We start from the raw sequence: 23,299 nt of genomic DNA on the forward strand, positions 1-23,299 counted from the left end.
AGTAGGCGCCATCACGACGCCCGAGGGTGGAAAATCTGGGTCGTGACATTCGTTCAGATTTATCTTTACATGAAAGTAGCTAAATTTCGATTACTTTTGAAACTGTGGCTATTTTTGAATGACAACTTGTAAATCTGGCTATTTTTGAATTTCTCCCTTACTTAACATCTCAAGAAAAATCATAAAGCTTTTTTGTCACACTATAATAGAAAGAGGAATTTTTAGAAACTACTATTGTTTAGTGGCTATTAACTTCCTATAGCTACCATATACATAATTACTTCCTATAGCTACTATCCAGTTGTTACGATAGTGTATTCGTTATATTTGCACTGTTATATTCATGAATACAACATCAAAAAACGCCTAAAAATCAGGGCAGTCCAGCTGTACGCGCATATATTCACATGTATTTGCGTCATGTATTCATGAATCATCAGCAAAAAGCGCCTAAAATCAGGGCTGCCCAGTTATACGCGCATGTACTCACATGTATTCGCGCTGCTGTATTCATGAATACAGCAGTAAAAAGCGCCCAAAATTAGGGCAGTCCAGTTGTACCTGTATGCACATATATCCACATGTATTCGCGCCATGTATTCATGAATACAGTAACGACAATCACCTTAAAATAGATATGTCCAGCTGTCTAAGAGAGAGAAAAAACATAAAAAAAGCCTATTTCATGCCTCAATGGTAGTATAGACCATAAATACTTATTTTGCTATAAAATATAAAAGGTAGCTATAAAAAAATAATATTTTAAAATAATTTTGATTTATAATAAATAGGGTGTGTAATTTTGATTTGTAAAAATACACAGTTGAAATTAATAGTCCTTGCATCAAAAGAAAAAATAAAAAGAGTGTACAATTGCAAGAAATTACAAGTGCAATTGTACACTCTTTTTATTTCTTCTTTTGATGCAATGACTATTTATTTCAACTGTGTATTTTTTATAACCTTTAAGATGCCTTGACTATTTATTTCAATTGTATAAATCTTTATTTACAGGTCAAATCCAAAAACAGATTAACTAACACTTTATTATTTTTGGCCAAATAAAAATATTTAGCCTAAATAAGGTAGTTATATCTAAGTTTTATTATAAATTTTATTCGAAAAAAATTATCTAAAAAAGTAATATTCTTAAAAAGGTAAAAAAATATATTTTATTTCTTAAAAAATGCCACATAGACAGAAAAATCCACGTGGCATGCGAGTGTACCCACATCTTTTGCCACATCAGCGTCTAGGAGGGTAATGACCCTCAAAAGGCCAAGTTGAGAGGGTAATTAAGATCAGGCATAGTTCAGGAAGAATACTAATAATTTGAGCCAAATTTAAGGGTAATTTAAGGTATTCCAATTTCCTAATAGAAAGTAGGTTCTAACAAAATATCTGAATCGAGTATGGACCAGGTGGAAGTATTGGACTAGGCCCTGAGCAGAATACTCAAAATGGTGCCAAACTATATGACACACGCCAACAATTTTGTAGGCTTTTCAGTAAGAAGACATCACGTGGTAATACAGAGGAAATATAATAAATGAGGGGACCGAACTGCATTTAATGAATGCATCAGCAGCGACAGCGGCTCCTATGGTCGCGATTGTCCACTTCCTTCGCTCCTCAATTTTTTATCTTTACTTTCAATATCTTTTACTGTATGAATTATAATACAGTAAACTACATTAAAGAGCCTTTTTTTTCTGCATGTGTCTACATAGGGCAAAGATATAATCACCGCGAGTGGATGCCTCGCGCTTCCTATTAAAACTAAGAATTACATGGATTATAAACTCGTTAAATACAATAATATTGTAGTGCTCGTGTAGTTCAGAAAATCTAAGAGCATCAACAATGAAAGGAGTTGTTAGCCTCTTAGGCTCAATCAGCCAAAGATACTCTTAATGTTGAATATTAAGAAATTTTTACACTTTATATGTAGATTCCAATCTTTTCAGTTATTAATGTGAGACTTTATTCATAAACCCAACAATCTCTCCCTCGAACTAAGTTTCATGTGACCCATTACCATCACATCTTTAGAGTATTTATAGCAAATGAAGTCTGCAACTAGCTTTTTCTTGCCATATATGTTAGAAATTTACCGTCTCTTCTAGAGACTTCTAGTGTGGCACATATATAAGGTAATAAATTATTTATTTCGTCTCCCAAAGGAAATAATATATCAGATAATATTATGTAGTTATGCATATATGGTTGTTTCTTTGATGGAAAGAAATAATTTTTATTAGGAGTCCCTAGGGCAATTATAATTTATGGAGAAGTACCTAGAGCTAATGTATTTGCCTAAGAGTCCCTAACCTACCTATAAATATGTCTGTGACTCCATCAGTCTGACATCCTACGATAGACACATGCTAGAAGGCTCTAGGTTTTCTGTCAAGGTTGTTACAAGGCAGTTCTTCACATCACTTGAACAAGCATGACTGAAGGTATGTTTCTTGTATAATTTTCGCTGCTTAGGCTCTGTGTATATTCGAACTTAAACATGCGGTGTCAGAGTCGCCCTTTAGCTGTATTGTTCAGTGTCTAATTGCTATTACGCTAACTAGAACTTTTGAAATCAATCATAGAATTTTATTTCAATTGGAAGTTTTAAGCATTGCTAGTTATAAAATTAGTGTTTAAATTACCTTACGTATTTTGTGATTGAAGTGTATGTGTCTCATCGAATTTGTTAGTCAAGGCATTTTGATTTAATTTATCAACATGTCTGTTTAATTGAAATTTTCACGCAATTACATTTTTGTGACGTAAAATTCTTGCTAAAGTTTCCGAACCAAGCATTTTTGTAGTATTTGTCTTAAAGACAAATAGTAACACTATAGTCTTGTGTGAAACTTCGAGATTTGTTCTGTTTGATCCATATAAAGTACTGTAACTAAATTGGATTGATACCTGGTCTAGCAAAGGTTATTATTACACTGGTCTACGTGATGAGAGAGATGCTGTTATTTGTTTTTCAATGTTATCTTATTCTTTAAAGCATTGCAGTAATCATGTAAGCTAGATTGAAATAATTGCTTCAAAAGATAAAAAAAAAATAAAAAAATAATAGACTGGTTTTAAGTTTCTGTTACTCGAAACATGTCCGGAATATGTATAAGTTTTAGAATTTTAATTTGAAGTTGGGAATACCTATAAGGGTGTCGTTATGTTTTCGACGGCAGATTATATGTTTGGATTGTACTGTTTATTTTATTTATTTTAAATGCCTTTTGACCATTAAAATGCTAGCAAAAGTTTAAAAGGAATAAATACTGTTTGTGTGATGTTTTACACGATCTGATTTCTGAAGTTTGTGTCATGATTAATTGAAATCTCATATCTGATAATAATTGAAGAATCAGATCTATTTTGGTATAATGAAATTAGTTGTTTATTACATGATATGAAATTTATAAATAGTTTAGCCATTACTGTAAGTAGTTTTTTTTGTAATAAGATTTATTTTATGTGAATTACTTACGGATCGTGAAGGTATTCACTTATACTTTATGTGCCCGTTTTGAAACTAATCAATATTTGATTAAGTTGATTATTTAATTATTTAAAGAAATCTCTATAAGATGTCATTTTTGAGTTTTCTTTTATGTGATGTACTTAGGAGTAGTCACAACATCTTGAGCATTTGATATAAAAGAAATTAAGTTATTTAATCACATGAAGTTTGGTGATTAAAATTTTAAAAAAAAATTTATAATGACATCTATTTAGTCCAGTTATCTTATTAAAATAGTAGCCCGGCCCTATAGGAAGGTAACCATTTTGGTGAGATTAATTTGAATGAGATAGTAAACTTTTAAGTTGAAAATTAACTTATGCCCACAGGTACGGATTAATTTTTACTAATGTTTTGGTTTATTAGTCCAATAAAGTAAAGTAAATTTTATGCATGGGTTGCAATCTCTGCCCACAGGAGGATCTAAATTTACATAGAATCGGTATTTTACGCGATTCAGCTTTGATGAATTGTACTTCATAGCTTATGTATGTTTATCCTTGTTTTGCAGTCTTTACAACTTTTCCTACCACTATTTTTAATGAGAATGCTCGAATTCCAATGCTCTCTGGTGACAATTATACTGAATGGAAGGAGAAAGTCCTTCTCACTTTAGGGTGCTCGGATCTGGACCTGACACTCCATGTACGCCAGTGGCTAAGGCTAATTATGAGCGGTGGGAGCGATCTAATCGCTTAAGTTTAATGCTCATAAAAGCCCACATAAGTCAAAGCATGAGGGGTTCTATCCCTAATAGCGATAAGGTCAAAACTTACATGAAGGCAATTGATGAACAATTTGCAAGCTCTGACAAGGCATTGGCCAGCACCCTTATGAAGAGGCTCTCAAGTATAACTTTCGATAGAAGTCATATAGTGCGTGAGCACATTATGAAGATGAGAGACATTGGTGCTAAACTCAAGTCCCTTGAGGTTGATATGTCTGGACCATTTCTTGTGCATTTCATTCTCAACTCACTTCTTGCAGAATATGGTCCGTTCAAGATTTCTTACAACACACATAAGGATAAATGGTCAATCAATGAACTCTTGACCATGTGTGTTCAAGAAGAAGAGAGGTTGAATCATGAGACACATGAAAGTGTTAATATGGTGACTCATGGTAAGAGAAATGCAAAGAAAGGTAAAAGTGTTCCCATGAAGAAGAAAAGCACCTTTGACAAAGATGCTTGTCGTTTCTGTAAGAAGAAGGGGCACTGGAAGAAGGATTGCTTGAAATACAAGAAATGACTTGAGAAGAAAAGTAATTTTACCTTTGTATGTTATGAATCTAATTTTATTGAAGTTTCTAATAATACATGGTGGATTGATTTTGGTGATACAATTCACATTGCCAAAATCATGCAGGGCTTTCTAACTCAAAGGATGCCGATAGAAAGTGAACAATACGTCTATTATGGCAATAAGATGCATTCACGTGTGGAAGGCGTGGGGACATATAGGCTCATTTGAAAGATGGTTTTCAATTAGATTTAGAAAATACTTTATATGTTCCAGACTATTCTAGAAATTTAATTTCTCTTTCAAGACTATCTATTAGTGGATATGATCTGAATTTTCATTATCCTTCTGTGAAACTTTTGAAAGATAGTAAATTTATTGGTATTAAAAATTTGAATGGAGATTTATATAAACTTGAGCTAGACCCCACAATTGAATGCAATATTTTAACCTTGCATAACAAAAGAAATTGTCACAAAATGATGTATTATCAATGAGAACTCATCAAGTCTTTGGCACAAAAGATTGGGACACATCTCTATCGAAAGAGTTAAAAGGTTAGTTAATGATGGAGTTCGCGGTGCGCGCGGGGGGACTTGTGCTTCTTTTGAATCATAAACAACTCTCGGCAACGGATATCTCGGCTCTCGCATCGATGAAGAACGTAGCGAAATGCGATACTTGGTGTGAATTGCAGAATCCCGTGAACCATCGAGTCTTTGAACGCAAGTTGTGCCCGAAGCCATTAGGCCGAGGGCACGTCTACCTGGGCGTCACGCATCGCTTCGCCCACGCACACCGCGCCCATTCTCATGGTCGTGGTGGTGTCGTGGGACGGATACTGGCCTCCCGTGTGCCTCGAGCGTGCGGTTGGCCTAAATGCGAGTCCACGGCGACGGACGTCACGACAAGTGGTGGTTGAAACTCAACTCTTGTAATGTCGTGGCTCCAACCCGTCGCATGTTTGAGCTCCCCGACCCTTATCGCGCTTAGGCGCTCCGACCGCGACCCCAGGTCAGGCGGGACAAGTTAAGGGTCAATTTGCTGAGTTCCTCGAAAGTGAAGGTATAATTTCTCAATATACCATACCAGGAACACCACAACAAAATGGTATGGCAGAAAGAAGGAACCGGAAATGGTAAGAAGCATGATCAGCAGATCAAATTTACCTTTATCATTATGGAGTGAAGCCGTAAAAATCGCTGTGTATATTTTAAATAGGGTTCCATCTAAGATTGTACCCAAGACACTTTTTTGAGTTATGGAAATCATGAAAACCTAGTTTAAATCATTTACACGTTTGGGGATGTCCAATTGAAGTGAGAGTTTATAACCCACAACTAAAGAAGTTGGATGAAAGAACAATAAACAATTATTTTATAGGTTATGTGGTTAAATCTAAGGGGTTTAGGTTTTATTGTCCTTCTCATTCTCCTAAAATTGTTGAAGCTAGAAACGCTAAATTTCTTGAGGAGCATGAAGAGAGTGGGAGTGGTTTGACTCGGAATTGAAAGAAATAAGGGAACCACTTGTGGTACATTTATTTATTAGGAACTTGAATGTTGCCTCAGAAAAATTCTCATGAATTATCTAAATAGCAAGAAGTTCAATATCCACCACCACTTGAGGAGCCACATGAAGATCAACACGCTTTACCTGAACCCACTGAAGAAGTGCCTGAACCAGTGGGAGTGAGAAAATCCTTCTGAGTTCGAAAACCAGCAATGTTTAGTGACTATGTTGTATATCTCCAAGAGTCTAATTATGATATTGGACTAAAAGATGATCCATGCTCGTTTTCACAAGCCATGAGTGGAGAAAACTCCACACTTTGATATGTTGCCTTGAAAGGAGAGTTAGAATCTATGGCTAAAAACAAAGTCTGGGATCTCGTCGAATTACCAAAGGGATCCTCTACCATAGGTTCCAAGTGGGTCTTTAAAACTAAAAGAGACTCATCTAGTAATATCAAACGATATAAAGCCAGACTTGTTGCCAAGAGTTTTACTCAAAGGGAAGGCATTGATTACCATGAAACCTTCTCTTCAGTGTCAAAGAAGGATTCGTTGAGAATAATCATGACATTAGTAGCTCATTTTAATTTAGAGTTACAACAAATGGATGTGAAAACAACTTTCCTAAATGAAGATCTTGAAGAGGAGGTATAAATGCGTTAGCCTAAAGGATTTTATGATAAGGACAAAAGTAACCTTGTTTGCAAGTTGAATAAATCCATTTATGGGCTAAAGCAGGCTTCCCGCCAATGGTATATTAAATTTCATAATATTGTTTCTTCATTTGAATTTAGGGAGAACATCATCGATCAGTGTATATACCTTAAGATAAGTAGGAGCAAATATATTTTTCTAGTCCTATATGTGAATGCCATTTTGCTTGCAAGTAGTGATTTGGGATTGTTGCACAAGACTAAACAGTTTCTTATCCAGAATTTTGAGATGAAGGATATGGTTGAAGCCTTTTATGTTATTGGCATAGAGATTCACAGAGACAGATCCCAAAGATTACTTGGGCTGTCTCAAAAGGCCTACATTGAAAGAATTCTGGGAAGATTCGGGATGAAGAACTGTTCACCTATAGCAGCACCCATAATTAAAATTGGCAAATTCTCATTGAATCAACGTCCATAAAATGCATTGGAAAAGGAGCAACTGAAAGACATTCCATATGCTTCGCTTGTTGGGAGCCTTATGTATGCACATGTCTGTACTAGACTTGATATTACTTTTTCGGTAGGAACGCTTGGCAGATATCAAAGTAACCCTGGTCTTGACCATTGAAAAGAAGGTAAAAGGGTTTTGAGATATTTGCTAGGAACCAAGGATTTTAAGCTCACATACAAATACTCTGACTCATTGGAGGTGATTGGATATTCAGACTCTGATTTTGGTGGATGCAAAGACACTGGTAAATCTACTTCAGGATATATTTTCCTTCTTGCTGGAGGTGTTGTGTCTTGGAGAAGTGTCAAGCAAACCATTATTGCAACATCCACAATGGAATCTGAATTTATAGCATGCTATGAAGCTATATTACAGGCATTATGGTTGAAAAACTTTATTCTCGACCTTAGAATTGTCGATTCCATTTCAAGGCCATTGAGAATCTTATGTGACAATTCAGCTGTAGTGTTCTTCTCTAAGAACAATAAAAGTGGCAGCTGACGCAAGCACATCGACATAAAGTACTATGTGACTATGTGAAGAAGCAAGATGTAAATTTTGAGCATGTTAGTACTACTTTGACAATTGTTGATCCTATGACTAAAGGTCTGCCGGCTAATATTTTCAAGGATCATGTAACTCATATGGGGCTTAGTAGCTCAATTTAGTTTTGCTTTGCTCTCTAACAGTTTGTCTAGACATTATGTTTATTTTGATATACATGACAGTGCACACTTTTGATTTTTCATGTATTATTTGTGATCGTTGGATCAATAAAGTTGGACTCTGAATGACTTATATTAAGTTCATTCATAAAGTTCTTAGACAATTTGTTAGAATGTATGTGCATTGTAATACATGGGCGGAAGTGTTTGTTTAAAAGCATGACCGCCATGATTCATGTAATAATATATTCTAGTTAAAATGATAGTTGCATAACTTTTAGTTGAGTGATAACGTCTATGACCATATTATATGTTTATCTCTCATAAAGGACTATGTGATTGTAATATGTGGCCAAGTGGGAGAATGTTAGAAATTTACTGTCTCTTTCAGAGACTTCTAGTGTAGCCCACATATAAGGTAATAAATTATTTACCTTGTCTTCCAAAGAAAATAATATATCAGATAATATTCTGTAGTTATGCATATATGGTAGTTTCTTTGATGGAAAGAAACAATTTTTATTAGGAGTCCCTAGGGCAATTATAATTTATGGAGAAGTCCCTAGGGCTAAAGTATTTGCCTAAGAGTTCCTAACCTAACTATAAATATGCCTGTGACTCCGTCAATCTGGCATCCTACGATAGGCACAAGCTAGAAGGCTCTAGGTTTTCTGTCAAGGTTCTTACAAGGCAATTCCTTACATCACTTGAACAACCATGGCTGAAGGTACGTTTCTTGTATAATTTCCGCTGCTTATACTCTGTGTATATTCGAACTTCAACAATATATACTTGTCCCGTCGAACTTGGGCACTGATACCAGTTATTAGGCTCAATCAGGCCATAACTACTTTTCACATGGTGTGATATTGTTCGTTTTGGACCAAGTCTGCACAGTTTTTCCCGAAAGGCGTCACATCATTAAGAGATCTCTACATCTTATATATAGTATGTTCTCAATCATTTCAGCTATCAACGTGGAACTTTTATTGGCATACCCAACGGGAGCTTAATGTGCGAGAACAACATTTTTTTCCGACACCAAATCGAGTTAATTGACAAAAATCTGACCTTGGTAAACCATTTTGGTTACATCCTCCACTAGACAATTAATTGATTGAGATGTCACAATTTGAATCTTATAGCTCTATATATCCTTTTATAATAGCACTATCGATTCTGAAAATTGGAGAGAACCTCATTGACAGATAATTGTCGGTACAGGCGGCATGACCTTGCAGCTTAACTCGTGTAATAAGCATTATATTCTTGATGATTTCTTTAGCCATCATAGCATGATTAGTAGGTAATGGAGACACACCATGTGTCAAGTCATGTAGTCAAATAATTTTTCCAGTTAGTTAGATTAACGACTTATATACAAGAATTCATATATATATACATCGTCAAGGATATAGTTTGTTTGAAATATGTCGTACTTGTATATACAATCTTTTGGATATAATCTATTGATTTGATTTTGCGAGACCGATAGTAGAATCTTTCACTTATTGCTATAGATGCACGTTATATGTAGCTAGAATAAAGGAGTGAACTTCATTTTCAAATCTAGACACGTGAAGTACTAGAAAAACTAGAGGGAAAATACTCATTCGTTACGTAATTTGTATCAAACTAATAAGTGCATATCATGTGTCTATTTTGGACATAAGCTTTATTACTAAATTACGGTTAACTAATATGTATTCTGACACAATTTATCGCTTAACATAAATTAACATTATTTGGTGGTCCAAGTAAATTTTAATACATCACAAGACTTATTATTAAGGTAATACGAGCGATGAGGTGGTTGATAGAACAAGGTATTCAATCGAATCCCTGGTATATACGAGCGATGAGGTGGTTGATAGAACAAGGTATTCAATCGAATCCCTGGTATATCTTTCATTGCTGCTGCAGACTGTCCAACGAAAAAGGACAAAATACAAAATTGGTCGCTTGATTAAAATTAATTATATTTTCTACCCAAATATATATATATATATATATATATATATATATATATATATATATATATATATATATATATATATGTTTTGCTTGTTTATTATTGAGAGCGGCTAAAAATATACATTCCTATTATTGCGGAAGCCAAGCAGGAGTATGATCCATAATAAATGGACCTTATTGGGCCGAGATCCATTCCCTCTGAAGGAATCTTATAATATTGTGGGCCCTTCCTTTGGCCCACTAACATGAGAAAACTATCTCTATGGACCCTCAAAATTTTAATAGCCCATGTTTTGTCCTACTTACAAAAAATAGCCCTTCGGCCCAAACGTATTGCATATAGTAGTCGAAAGGAATAAGTATGACAACATAAGTGCTTGTAGCTTAGTGGTTAGAGTGCATGTTTCCTAAGTTGAAGGTCGTAGGTTCGAACCTCAACTAGTGTGATAGAGTAACCTTTTTTTGCCTTTTTAAATGTACTCCTGGATCTTATAAGTATTTTTGTATATTTTTTGTATAATAACAGACTATTTTTATATATTTTTTGCATAGTGACAGTCTATTTTGTATATTTTTTGTATAGTAACAGTCTATTTGTACAGTGACAATCTATTTTGTATATTTTTTGTATAGTAACAGTCTATTTTGTATAGTGACAGTCTATTTTGTATATTTTTTGTATAGTGAGAGCTAATTGTATATAAATTGTATAGTGACAGTCTATTTAGTATATTTTTATATAGAGATAGTCTATTTTGTACATATTTTGTATAATGACAGTCTGTTTAGTATATTTTCTGTATAATGACATTTTATTTTTGTATATATTTTGTATAGTGACAGTCTATTTGTATATAAATTGTATAGTGACAGTCTATTTGTATATAAATTGTATAGTGACAATCTATTTTATATAAATAACAGTTTATTTTGTAGATATTTCAACTTTTTTCATAGTCATCTCCTCTGTTCTTCCTCTCATTGAGAAACCAGCCACCTACGTCCATGGCCTCACAATTGTTGAAAATGGTAACTAGATCAAAGGACTTTTAAATTTTTAGCCAAAGATCTTCAAAATATTATCTACATATTTACAGAAACTATAAGAGAAAATTAGAGAAAGAAGACAAGGTTGTCTCTCTCGTTGCCTTATGCTATACACTGCTCCTCTCGCTTTCCTCTTCTTCCCTATAGGTTGCTGCTACTGACATATGTTGATATACAAGAACATTTGCAAGGAATATATCACGAAGAATACTTAAAGCTCGGGCTCCCTTCTCAACTGGACCAAGGACACCTTTTCTTTCTCCATTTTTATAAGCTAAAGCTAAAATACACAACAGAAGTATTTTAGGATCGCATCAAAAATAAAAAGTATTTTAGGAAAAGCGGTAGCAGAAGTAGATACTAATATAAATACTCCGTAGCGATTCCTAATAAGCAAAAATACGAAACCCATGACCCAAAAATCAAAGGAGGGGAGCAATAGCCAAAGCCATCAGCAGACAACAGCGGTGTTTCAATTTCAATGTCAACATTCGAGGCTAAAGGAGTGATCTATTTTTACAGTGTAGCTCGTGAGGATGAATGGTATCGTATTGATTTAGAGTCCTTGCCGCAAGAAAAACTTCGTTCGATTGCCGGCGGCATCATTCGATCAGTGAAGTTTCTGGCTAGCACTTGTCATTATTTTTAGGCTATGACTTGTATGGGTCAATTTGTGGGCTACCGGTTGAAATTTGTTTTGATGAAGTTCTCTCCACTAACATTTGGACATGGGCCTAGGAAATTCTGCGTTTTCAGTGAATTATTCCTCCTTTCCAATGACTCGATTTAGTTTTTTGGCTGTTACAAAAGGAATGACTCCTTCGAAATTTGAAAATAAATTAACGTAATTTTTTCTATTTTATTCTTAATAACAATCTCCATACAAATATTATAACATGTTTAAGATCAGAAGTTTCAGAAGTCTTATAGTCACACAAGTACTAAGACATGTTTAACATTATAAGTCTTGAAAAGTCTTTATTTTTATCTTACACTCACTGCCGTCAAATATAAGCCATGTTGTATGGAGTCGAGTGTTGGCCAATCAAGAAATCTCATATTCAGAAGTTGAAAATAGCCGAAATGAGGATATTGAGATGGATGTGTGGGCGTACCAGGAGAGATAAGATTAGGAACGAGTATATTAAGGACAAGGTGGGCATGGCTCCTATAGAAGATAAGCTGCGGGAATCGAGGCTGAGATGGTTTCGGGCATGTGAAAAATAGAGACCTTGATGCCCCGGTTAGGATGCGTGAGAGGTTGACCATGGCGGGTCAGAGGAGGGGTAGAGAGGGGCCTAAGAAGTACTGAGTGAGGTGATTAGGCAGAACATGACGCTACTTCAGCTTACTGAGGACATGACCCTCGATAGGAGGGTGTGAAGGTCGAGGATTAGGATTGTGGATTGACAGACAGTCTAGAGTTTCGTCTAGGCATCCCAGTAGTATTAGTACTAGTCTTGTATTTTTCTATGCCTAACCCCTTGCTTTTTCATATAATATCATTATTTCCAGCAAGACTAAATCCATTTTTATAGTGTCATATTCTTCGATATCTGTTGTTGCACGTATCTTCATTTGTGCCATGTCTAATTACCTAGTTGTTGCTACTGTCTGTTTATTGCTTCATTTTCACTTCTTTCGAGTCGAGGGTCTTCCGGATCCCCAGACCTTATTTGTGGAATTTCACTGGACTTGTTGTTGTTATTGTTGTTTAGTGCCGTCAAATAGTGTTTAAAATAAAACAGAGAGAGTAAATAATTTTTAGCACTTTTTGTTTTGTTTAAATATTGTTATCAGTTGAAAAAAGAGGAGATTATTTTTATACTTCTAGAGCTTTTTAAATTGTACATAATTCAACTGAAATATTTCATAGATTAAATTAGTTTTGTAAATTTTCATATACTTAATGATAGTGGGATATGAATAATGCCTTGAATTTAGGCTATGATAATTAAGATCATTTTTTGTTATCTCCAGCGGAGCAGTATCACAGCAAATTGGAAAATCATAATTGGTTTTTATTAGTCGGTAAAATTACAAGTAATTACAATTAAAAATTAAGATGAAAAAAATAAATAAACATTCCTCAGGCCGAGGCTCGAATATCTCGGCCTGTTTAAGAAGATTCAAGCCCACTGTAGTAGTATCTTCATTGGTCCAACAGTAATACTCTTGGCTTGTCCCCTCCAGGATATAACAGCCCGACAACACCATATGCTTCGAACAAACTCTGGACAAGTTGTTGAGTCAAAAGCTCCACCAAGATGAACATCTTCCTTCAACAAAATAATATTCTTTTTTGTAGATAATAAGTTGGAGACTTAGATTTTTCTCCTTCTCTTAACTCTCTTTTTCACTACACCAAATTCACTTTTTTCACACACACTACCATACTTTCACACACCAAACACAAGGAAGAAACACCACTATTAATAGATATATAATCTCTTCCATGAAATAAATAATAAGGCAGTGGGATAATAAAATTATAGAACATGGTTGGTGATTACAAAATTTAACCCTTAGTAGGTAATTAGTGATAGATCATGACATTAGTGGTTTCATGAGTTATACCAAAGTAATGACCATTTTCTTGTCAATTTATAACCACTATCTCACAAGAAATAATGCACTTTAATATTAAAATGCACTAACACCAATACTATTTGTTAAACATTCATATTATAATTTATAGGTGACTTAGCTGTAGATATTTTTTTTTTCTTATTCTTTAAGCTTTGAAAACTATAGTGATAAGTTTTAAATGTCCTTGTCTTATGTTTTGATGATCAAACAAACTTGCTGTCAAGGACCAGATAGGGAACCTGACACACTTGGACTACTGCAAGATTAACGGATTCCAGCTAAATGTGAACTGCTATAGCTTCAGGAGATATGAAACCAAACAAGGACCCAATACCCTTGTGGTTCCCTCATAGCAGTACAAAGTCAAGTGGACACAGCTGGAAGCGACGTGACCGCCTGCACTATTTCTGCCTGCACTGCATTGTTTCCAGTGCCCACTTATTCCTTGACCAACTAAAGTGCTTACATCATTTCAAGTGATATCATCAAGGTGTATCAACAATGAGTTTATATCAAAACATCACTTGAATATTTATGTTTCTTATTCAAGCCTTTTGCAAAATAGAGAAATTAATTCTCACAAGCTTGAAGAACAAAGTTAAACGTTACTACGGACCAGTTCCTAAAGTTAGTATTTTGTTATCCTTAGTTGAGTTGTAACTTTGTGATTGTTCTTAATTGTATCTCCTAAACTACTTAGCAAAAAACATTGATTAGGAACCTTCTTGTAAAATCCGTAAATTCTCTGAGTTTATGTTGTGACTAGGTTTAGTCATAAGTTAAAGTCATTATAACTAGAGAGTAACAATGTGGCTTGTGGTGAGAGTATCACAAGTTAGTTAAAGTCTTTGTAACTAGAGAGTAACAAAGTGGCTTGTGGTGAGAGTACCACAAGTTAGTTGAGTTGAATCCTTTGTAATGGAGTTATTACAATGTGTCTTGTAATAGGTGTTTACAAGTTAGTGATGTTGAAAGTCTACATGTGTAGGTCGTGGTTTTTGTCCCCTTGAGTTGGGATTTTTCCACGTAAAAATCCTGTGTCTCATTTACTTACAATTTTACTAGCATTCTCAGCATAACCTCATAGAGGACCATGTACTCTACTGTTTGGTGGACTCATACAAACTAACAATTGGTATCAGAGTGGGTTCCTCCTATCAGGCTAACACCTAGGAAGGATCCTTATGGCTTCTCTACCAAATTTTGAAGAAGGTCAATCTGCATATCGACCACCCAGGTTCAATGGACAATACTCATGGCTGAGGATTCTGAGTTATGGGATGTCATATGTGATGGTTCTTATGTTCCAACAAAGGTACTGGAAGAACTTCAATTTTCAATGTCAAAAACCAGTAAAGAATACACCGACGCAGACAGAAAAGCTATGGAGAAGAATTTTGTGCCAAGAAGATTCTGGTATGTGGAATAGGACCTGAAGAATATATTAGAATCTCTTCTTGCGACACTGCTAAAGAGATATGGGAAACTTTGCAAACAACTCATGAGGGAATCACCCAAGTAAAACAGTCTCAGATCGATATGCTCACTACCAAGTACGAACTCTTCAGGATGAAGGACGATGAATCTATTCAAGATATGCATACAAGATTCACTTCCATTATAAATGAGTTACACTCACTTGGTGAAACCATTCCTAGAAACAAGTTAGTGAGGAAAATCCTCAGTATTCTGCCTAGCTCTTAGGAAAGCAAGGTGAATGCTATTACTAAATCAAAGGACTTGCAGGAGTTGACCATAGAAGAGCTGGTTGGAAATCTGAAGACCTACGAGATGAAGAGGAAGATAGACAGTGAAAGAAGAGAACCAAAGAAAGAAAAGAACCTGGTACTCAAAGCTGATAGCAATGACTCAAGTGAGGAAGATAGTGACATGGCTTACTTAACCAAAATATTTCAGAAGATGATTAGAAGAAATGGAGAAATGCTAAAAAGGGGCAGCTCTAGCAAACCAAAAAACTATGATCTCTGTCATAAGTGTGGAAAGCCTGGACACTTCATCAAAGATTGTCCTCTCTTGAAGCAAGAATTCTACAAGAACAACCCTGAAAAGGCAGCTAAGAGGAACCCGGTTCCTTTTAAGGACTTTAAAAGAAAGAGATTTGCTGACAATGTGATGAGACAGGCTCTTGCAGCATGAGGAGATTCCTCTAGTGAGTCTGAAGATGAAACTGATACTGGTGATAGTTCCATGATGGCAGTTGAAGGCGAGGAAAATGAATATGACTCAACTTTTGCTTTGATGGCCCAATCAAATGATGATGAAGACGATGATAATAAGGAGGTAAATTTCAAGGATGTTCAGAGAAATCTGAAATCCTACTCTCCTAAGAAACTCATGTCTTTAGCTAGTGTACTGATTGATGCCTATCATAATCTTGTGGAGGATAGGGATTCCTTGACCTTAGAACTAGGAGAAGCTGAACAAACTAGAGATGACTTAGTGGCTGTAGTTATTGACCATAAGGAAAGCATCGAAAACTTCAAAGAAGAAAGAAATGATCTCTTTGCAGTAATTGCAGAACTAAGGGAAACAACAAAGAGACCTGGGACTAATTCAAAAGCTGAAAATTCTGGAAAAGGAAAAGAGATAGCAGTGAAGAACATATTAGGCTTGAAAATGAGTTGAAAGCTGTGAGAACTAGGATGTGTGTTGAAACTGAGAAAAACAAGCACCTCCAAACTGATCTGGAAAAAGTAAAAAATGATCTTGAAAAGTTCCTAAAGTGGACCTGGTCCTCAGAAGCTATCACTGCCATGAACACTAATAATGGTGGAAATAGGCAGGGAATAGGGTTCCAAAGGGAGAAAACTCCTTACAACCCTCACAGCAAGTACGTAACTATTTCTGATAACTTGCTTTGTACCCACTGTGAGAACAATAGGCACTTCAAAGAAAATTACCAGGCCAGGGTTTAATCTGTTCAGAAAAACAAAGTGTTTGCTAAAAAAGTGACTACAAAAGAGGGACCAGTTTCCACTCACAAAAAGCGCACATTACCTGCATGGACTAAGAGAGCTCTTATTCATCCTCTTGCCTACTACAAGGGACCCAAACTTGTTTGGGTTCCTAAAACTAACTCTTGATCTTCTTGTGCAGGGAACAATGAAAGGAAGCAATCAGCAATGGTTCATGGATAATGGGTGTTCAAAGCACATGACTGGGAACACCATGGACTTTCTTTCACTAAAAGCCCTGCAAGGAGGGAGTGTATCTTTCGGCGATGGGAAAAAGGGGTACATTCTTGGAGTTGGAAAAGTTGGGAAGTCACTCACTCATTCTATTGAAAATGTGTACTATGTCAATGGCCTTAAGTACAGTCTCTTGAGTGTCTCTCGGATCTGTGATAAAAGAAACAAGGTGGAATTCTTGTCCAAGATATGTACAGTTACTGATCTGGTAACTTGTGAAGTGGTACTTGTGGACAAAAGATACAAGAACATCTATGTTGCTGATTTCGAGTCCTTACAAAGTGGTGATCTTAAGTTGTCTGAAAGTTGTTGATGATGATGCTAAATTATGGCACAAAAGATTGGGGTACGCAAGCTTTTCTCTTCTGAACAAACTAATTCAGAAGGACCTGGTCCATGGTCTGCCCATGTCAAAGTTCAAGGTGCAAAAAGTTTGTGATGCATGTGCTAGAGGAAAACATGTGAAGTCCTCTTTTAAGTCTAAAAGGGATGTGAGCACCTCAAAGCCACTTGAGCTTTTGCATATGGACCTATGTGGTCCTATGAGAGTGCAAAGCAGAGGAGGAAAAAGATACATTTTTGTGATAGTGGATGACTACTCCAGATTCACATAGACTCTGTTTCTTAGAACTAAAGATGAAACTTTTGAGGTGTTTGTGGCCTTTATGAAGAAAATCCAGGTGAAGATGAAGTCTAGAGTCGCATGAATTAGGTCAGATCATGAAACAGAATTTGACAATGCCAAATTTGATGAGTTCTGCAATGAAAATGACATCAGCCACAACTTCTCAGCTCCCAGAACTTCTCAGCAAAATGGAGTAGTAGAAAGGAAGAACAAAACTCTGGAAGAGATGGCAAGAACAATGCTAATCGACAGTGGAATTGCAAAGAACTTCTGGGCTAAAGCAGTCAACACTGCCTGCTACTTGGTGAACAGGTGAATGATCAGATCCCTCCTGAACAAAACCCCATATGAGCTGCTGAATGGAAGGAAACCCAAGCTGTCTCACCTAAGAACATTTGGGTGCAAATGCTATATTCTTAATAATGGAAAGGATCAGCTGGGGAAATTCGATGCCAAGAGTGATGAAGGAATATTTCTGGGCTACTCTTCTCAAAGCAAAACGTACAAGATATATAATAAGCAGACTCAATGTGTTGAGGAAAGTGTTCATGTTATTTTTGATGAGTCTTATCCATCCTGTGAGAAGAATGTTAAAGAAGATCAAGATGGAGAACCCTTACTAGTCCCTGGTGAAGTCATTGACATGACAATGGAAAGGCAGATATGATGAGTCAAGTAAAAGAGCTGAGTGAAGACAATACTGCCTCATCTTCAATGGAACCAGGTACTTCAATTACAACCACTGAAGCTGAAGAAAGAATGGTTGATGTAGTTCAGGGTACTCCACAAGCACCTGAGAGAAGAACACAGGAACCAGTCAAATGTACCCATATTCTCTCTAAATGAACCTCAGACGTCTAACTGGAGACACAAAAGCTCTCATCCTCTTGACAACATAATTACCCCTCTAGATTTTGGAGTACAAACCAGGTCAAAAGCCAGAAATTCACTTGCCTTCTCAACTTTTCTCTCCCAAATAGAACCCAAGAATATCAAGGAAGCCTTGAAAGATGCATATTGGATTACAGCTATGCAAGACGAGTTACATCAGTTTGAAAGGAACAATGTCTGGCACCTGGTAGCCAGACCCTCAGATCGAACCATTATAAGAACCAGGTGGGTATTCAGGAACAAGCTTGATGAACATGGGAATACCACAAGAAATAAGGCCAGGCTAGTAGTTCAAGGCTATAATCAGGAGGAAGGGATTGACTATGATGAAACGCTTGCTCCGGTCGCTCGCATGAAAGCTATTAGAATTCTAATTGCCTTTGCATCTCTTATGGAATTTACCTTATTCCAAATGGATGTCAAAAGTGCATTTCTGAATGGACTTCTTAAGAAAGAAGTCTATGTGAAGCAATCTCCAGGGTTTGAATGTCATGAACATCCTGAATATGTGTTTAAACTGGACAAAGCATTGTATGGGCTGAAGTAGGCTCCTCGAGTTTGGTATGAAAGACTATCAAAGTTCCTCTTGGAAAATGGCTTTAGAAGAGGGAAAATTGACAACACTCTGTTCCTAAAGAAACGGGGAAGGAACCCGCTCATTGTTCAGGTCTATATTGGTGATATCATTTTTGGGGCAACAGCTGATTCTCTGTATGAAGAATTTACAAATTCATGGGAAGTGAGTTTGAAATGAGTATGATGAGGGAATTAAACTTCTTCTTGGGTCTTCAAGTAAAATAGTACCCAAAGGGCACATTTATTTGTCAGTAAAAATACATCAGAGAGCTCTTGAAGAGGTTTGACATGGAAGCATCAAAGGTGATAAACACTCCCATTGCTACGGCCACTCGACTCGACATGGATGAAACTGGGCCTCCTGTGAATCAAACCATGTATAGAGACATTATTGGGTCTCTTCTCTATCTTACTGCTAGTAGACCTGATATTGTCTTCAGTGTGGGGCTATGTGCAAGGTTTCAATCAAATCCCAAGGAATCTCATTTGAAGGCAACCAAAAGAATTCTGAGATATCTTAAAGGAACACAGGACATAGTCCATTATTATCCCTCAGGTGACTGTAGACATGTGATTTTTGACCCTCCCCAAGATTTTACATATTTTAGTATTTAAATATTTAATTTAGGCCTAATACCGCTATTTCAACTAGTTTCGACTCTTTTTACTTTATTTTATTACAAAATTGAAAAATACAAAAGTAATTTTATTTATCTCTATTTGATTAAGGTATTAGGTATTTTTAGAGAAATACACCCTCTGTTTCACTTTATGTAAACCCATTTGACTGGGCACGGAGTTTAAGAAAAGAGAGAAAACTTTTGAACTTGTGGTGTAAAATGAGGCACATAAATTTTCTGTGGCTATAAATCATTGCATAAAGGTAAATTGTTTCCAAATAAGGAAAGGGGTCATTCTTTTTGGCACGGACCAAAAAGGAAATAGGTTCACATAAATTGAAACGGAGGGAGTATCATTTTTAACCCATTTTTATTTTTAGTATAATCCTTGAAAATATCAAGAATAGTTTCATGTCATAATATAGTTGTTTTAGTTAACTAGGATTAATTTTACATTTTTATGGTATTATTTTAAAAAAAAATAATATTTTTAGCCAAATTGCAAGAATTATAGAACTAAAAGCCAAATTTATAACCCAATTCACCAATCCCATTCTTCTTGGCCCAATTGACCCAATAACCTAACCCTAAGACCTAAGATATCCTCTCCTTTAATTGATCACTTGGAAAAGGAGGAGAAGGACCCCCCCAACGCCAATTACCCCTAAAAAACGCCCTAAAGCAACTAGGAACTTCTCAAAAAAGAGCAGCTCTCATCTCTCACAAATACGCAAAAGCAACTGCAGCTGCTGACCTCGACCCCTTCTCTTCAAAGCAGTGGCAGAACTCCATCAACACTTCAGAGAAGATTTCAGTAGCAGCTCCCAAAGAATACAACCAAACAATCACCCTTAACCCCTGAACTTCACCCTTCTCGTTCTCACTTCTTCAAACTCGGCCACGTAAATGGAAGCTCTGTCGTAGTCACAAATGTATACACACAAGAGAGGAGACAGACAAAATTGTGGGGAAAAATTTTGGACCGAAAATTTTTGGATAAAAGTTGGGCAGAGAAGAAGGTTCTAGGATTTTGGTTTTTAATTTTCGATCTTTTCTCCTCTAATTTTTTGAGTCCTTTCACATAAAAAATGGCAAATTCCTTCAATTTCCTTGAAACTTCAAAATCAGAAAACACGGAAATGCGGTAGTCCCATTTTCTTTTTCGATTTTGGATATCAAAGTATGGAGTCTCAGCAAGTCGGGTTCATCTCAAGCTATCCGTGGCTGCTGTTCGGGTTCATGTTTGAGGTTTTGGTCCGAGTTGCGGTTCTTGCAGCTGCGTTGTAGTTGTTTACTTTAGAGTTCGTCGCAAGTCTGCTTGAATTTACTTTCGGAAATCAATATAAGTTGGCTCATTGAGGTTCCTTCTTGTCCCTCTTTTGTTTACAATGCTATTTTGTGCTCGAATAGTAGTTATCTGTTTCTCCACTAGCTATTTATTAGTCTCATATTAGAATAGTTATCTGTTAGATCTCTTATTATTTATATGTTATGAATAATTTGTTCCCTATTGTTTGGCTCATGTGAATTATCTGACTTTGGATATGGGAGGTGAAGTTACTTAAAAAAATAAGTTAGACCTTAAGATACTTCATTATTTTATTTCACTGCTTTGATCGTTAGGAACACGCTTAGGCCGACCACACTCAGGTAGGCAAACTTTAGGTTGTTTTTCTTTGTTGGAGGTCGAGGTTGTCCCTCTAGTCAATTAAATTTATCCGGGGAGTGCCCCGAAGAATTTGTACATATTTTATCCGGGGTATACCCCGTAGTACATGTATTTGGAGGCCGTGACGAACATTGTGGAGGAAGTATAATGTAGGCTAGCTTTTATTTTTATTTTTCTTTTATTAGGTGGGGACGACCTCGAGCCTCTTTGCTTGTTTATTTTCTTTTGTGTGTTTTTACCTCAATTGGAATATTTTAAAAGCCAACTAGATCGAATACGCAACCGTGACTTTCACGAGACTTGGGAATGCCTAACACCTTCTCCCCGAGTCAAATGAACCCCTTACTCGAATCTCTGGTGCGGACTTAGTTTTGGAGTCCAAAGTATTTTAAAAGGATTTTTTTTAAAAAAACGGTGACCTAGCCCACCAAAATCAAATGTGAGGTGGCGACTCTGAGTTAATCCTTTTGAAATCACAAATTTTTGTCACTTTCGAATTGGAAAACCCTTTTTAGCTTTACAAATCTTTTTATTTATTTTAAGAGGGTTAGTAAGGTTAAAAAAGGGGTGTGACAGCTCTGGCGACTCTGTTGGGGATTTACAGGTTCGATCTGGTACTTGATCTTGTTGGCTTTTAGGATATTCGATTGAGGTGATTGTTTTCGTCATTTGCTTTGTTTATTTGGTTTGTTTGTCTTATTTCCTTATCTTGTTAGTTATTTATTTTTTTGATTTTCCTTATGTTATTACTGCTTTTATAAATTGTCATCATTTGCATAACCATGGGTCTTCTTTCTGCAACAAGTCTTCCGGAGTATGTTTGAGCGTACACGACCTTTTGTGAGTCAACTGTGTCTTTAGGGGGGTGGCGTGGGAGCGTGGAGTGGGCGGACAGCTAGAGCAGCTGTCATCGACCACGTGCCGGCCCGAATTGCCTTGTCTAGTGAACCCCAAATTTAGGTCATCGTGTAGGTCATTCTTATTTGCATTATGTCATTTGGACCTAGTAGGGCTCGGTCCCAGGCACCGTGTTCCTTTGTAGGAAGCCTATCCAAATTTTGTCAAAAATGGGCCCGTGGCTCAAAAAGACATTCAATCATCCCTATGTGATACATGTTGCATCGTTGAGGGTAAAAAGGTCATTAAGCGGACCGATGTTTGGGAAAGAAGGGTGAAAAATGAAGCAAGTAGGACCTAATTATATTTTTCTTTCACAACTTTTTCGAGAAAAGACCCAAAAAAATTAAAAATTAAAAATCTAAATATATTTTACACTTTCCCATCATTTCCCAAAAATTCAAAAAAAGAAAAAGAAGAAAAATAAAATCCAAAAAGATTTTACATTTTTCAAAAAGACAAAAAATATTTTTTTTTCCAAATTAGTATCATTTTTTAAGCTTTCTCCCATATCCAATCTTCCCGAACTACACGAACTTGATTCTCGTCTTTCGGGGTGAGATACGTAGGCATCCCACATAGGGTCTGGTCTTCCTAGTAAGTCTTAGGTTCTTGGCTTTGCGGGGTCTTAGCCAAATCTTGCATGTCTAGTCACTTTTGGCCCATCGACCATTCTTGCAAAATGGGGTTATTTTCGCAAAGTGATTCAATTACCCATGTCTTAAGATCTTGATCTACAACTAGGTGTCATATTACTTTAAGGCACGTCCTTATTGAGTTTGCATCTTTAGCCACTTCTAGCCATATCGTCCGTTTTTATAAAATGGGTCATTTCTGCAAATTAATCTTGGGGCATGATTATTGGAAGTGTGAATCCATATAAGCCTTAGTGAGATATTTCCATATCTGAGTAGTCACCCTTGTTGAGTTTTCACTTCTAGCCGCTCTTGGCCACGTAGGTTAATTTTCAAAAATAGCCCAATCGTGTCTTGCATATGTCCAATAGAAGGTGTCGTGGCGTCACATAGTGTCTTGAGTCACTAATCTATTTTGGTCTTATTTTTCTCATTTAGACATGGATCC

General features: G+C 36.2%; 1 non-coding gene across 1 annotated transcript; it reads left to right on the plus strand.

Annotated features, from left to right (window-relative positions):
* Nucleotides 1–5,393: 5,393 nt before the first annotated feature.
* On the plus strand, nt 5,394–5,549 carry LOC142173206 (5.8S ribosomal RNA). Its single transcript, XR_012702632.1, has one exon. It is a non-coding gene; the product is annotated as a 5.8S ribosomal RNA (ribosomal RNA).
* The last annotated feature ends 17,750 nt before the right edge of the window (nt 5,550–23,299 follow it).

Source organism: Nicotiana tabacum, chromosome 18 (assembly GCF_000715075.1).
Source record: "Nicotiana tabacum cultivar K326 chromosome 18, ASM71507v2, whole genome shotgun sequence".
Classification (NCBI taxonomy): Eukaryota; Viridiplantae; Streptophyta; class Magnoliopsida; order Solanales; family Solanaceae; genus Nicotiana; species Nicotiana tabacum.